Below are 2,500 nucleotides of genomic sequence, written 5' to 3'. Positions count from 1 at the left end.
GAACTTTCTCAGCTCAGTGGTATTTTTTTCTTCTCCAAGGCTGAGTGCCGCTCGCACGGAGCGATATAATTCAAAGTGCAAAATAACTTGGCGTCGTTGACTTTAAACAAGCAGGGTCTGCTTCCAAATGAAAGCTGCGCTCCCGAACTGTACTGACTGTCTGCCTGTCTGTCTGTCTGTCTGTTTGTCAAGGGGAGGAAAAGGTGGCGGTGGTGGTGGTGAGGGTGGAGCTTTACGCTCAGGAGGGGAGACTTTCTTTCAGAGGTGCCAATTAATCTGCAGCAGAAAGTCATCCCCCCCCCGACCGGGATTCGAAGCCCGGTCCTGACCACGAGACCACCGGGGAGAGTTGCCTCAAGTCCCTGAGGGACCTGGACACGAGGCCGAGGACACACGCACGCCTGCTGCACTGGCAGCAGCGACCAACAGGGGGCTGACCGGCTGATCCTTCCCTTTCACAGGCAGGCTTTTGGCCCTCGCTCAAACGACAAAGGTGTTCAGAAGGAAGTCCTGGGGGGAAGGCATGGAGGGACGGACACAGGGAAGTCCGCACAAAACAGGTCCCCTGGAACCTCTGACCCAGAAAACCGGGTTCCTGGTGAAAGCAGTCCTGCCCCGCCCTGCCATTAACATGACAATGGACAGGGCCCGGACCAGGCGCAGCGGACGGTAGCGAGCAGTCGGAGGGTGAAAATCCGCCAGTGGGTGAAAAGGAGAGCCGTGCGGTGAGAGGAGGCGGAAAGCGGTTCGCAGACTTTCGCTGTACCTCCGGCGGGCAGCGCCGCACCTCCGAGCGCTCGGTACCGTCCGCTGCGCCTCGTCCTGCCGCACGCGACGAGCCGTCCCCGGAGGAAATCGGCCTCGGCCTTCCTGAGATATCAGTCTCCAGGTGGGACAGAAAAACCGGGGGCCCCCGGCTCGCTTTCGGCGGCCCGCTAGTCGACTTCCCGTCGTGCGAACGCGATCCTTCCGGTACCCTTCGGTGCCCCTTGCCCGACTCTAGCTCCGGTGGTAAAGCGGAGTCGGTCGGTCTGACGGCCGCCGAGTTAGCAGGCGGAAAGCGGTTTGCAGCCTTTCGCTGTACCTCCGGCGGGCAGCGCCGCACCTCCGAGCGCTCGGTACCGTCCGCTGCGCCTCGTCCTGCCGCACGCGACGAGCCGTCCCCGGAGGAAATCGGCCTCGGCCCTCCTGAGATATCAGCCTCCATACGGGCGTCACAAATCAGTGGACATGGTCAGCTGCAAAGCAGTGTCATTACAACCTTTCATAAACGACAGGGCAGCACTGCACTGCACTGCACTGCACCCCACACTACATCACACTTGCCTGCCTGCCTGCCAGCCTGCCGCTGCCTACTCTCACCAGCGGACCAAAGTGAGGATAACACCCCGAAGCAAGCATCTCCCTTGCCGCCCACCAGCCCACACCAATCCCCTTGCCTGCCTCCCACAAATTCCACCAGCGAGGCAAAGTGAAAATCAACCCCCAAAAAACGCACTCCACACCGGCCATCGCCCGCTATACACCCCCCCTGGGGCGAATATTAAGCCCGAGAACACCGACTGTAACCAACCGCAGTGAAAAGTTGAAGTGGCAACTCATTAACCAGATTTACACTTGGCAACTCATAAACCAAATGAACAAAAAATCTGGTTAATGAGTTGCCCAAAATAAATCTGGTTAATGAGTTGCCACTTCAACTTTTCACTGCGGTTGGTTACAGTCGGTGTTCTCGGGCTTAATATTCACCCCGGGGGGGGGGGGTGGGTGATTCTGGGGGTAGTGTCCGGGAGGGTGAGCCTTTTATTCGGCAGGAGGCGTGTGGGGAAATCATCAACCTGTCAGACGATGAGTTGTCACAAATGCCATTGCTTAATGAAAGCTGCGCTCCCGAACTGGACTGACTGTCTGTCTGTCTGTCTGTCTGTCCGTTTGTCAAGGGGAGGAAAAGGCGGTGGTGGTGGTGGTGAGGGTGGAGCTTTACGCTCAGGAGGGGAGACTTTCCTTCATGCCAATTAATCTGCAGCAGAAAGTCATCCCCCCCCGACTGGGATTCGAAGCCCGGTCCTGACCACGAGACCACCGGGGAGAGCTGCCTCAAGTCCCTGAGGGACCTGGACACGAGGCCGAGGACACACGCACGCCTGCTGCACTGGCAGCAGCGACCAGCAGGGGGCTGACCGGCTGATCCTTCCCTTTCACAGGCAGGCTTTTGGCCCTCGCTGAAACGACAAAGGTGTTCAGAAGGAAGTCCTGGGGAGGAGGGAGGGAGGCAGGGAAATCAGCACAAAGCAGGTCCCCTGGAATCTCACACCTGCGTCCCAGAAAACAGGTCTCCTGGTCAAAGCAGTCCTGCCCCGTCCTGCCATTAACGTGACAATGGACAGGGCCCGGCAGCTTGAGACACATCTTTTTTTCAATATGCAAGTTCTTTTTAAAAAGGTTTCCTTCCACAGCAGCTCTGAGTAAGAGTGAGAGAGAGAGAGAGAGAGAGAGAGAC

This window comes from Heptranchias perlo, unplaced genomic scaffold, assembly GCF_035084215.1.
Source record: "Heptranchias perlo isolate sHepPer1 unplaced genomic scaffold, sHepPer1.hap1 HAP1_SCAFFOLD_296, whole genome shotgun sequence".
Taxonomy (NCBI): Eukaryota; Metazoa; Chordata; class Chondrichthyes; order Hexanchiformes; family Hexanchidae; genus Heptranchias; species Heptranchias perlo.
Note: the sequence above shows the minus strand (reverse complement) of the source record.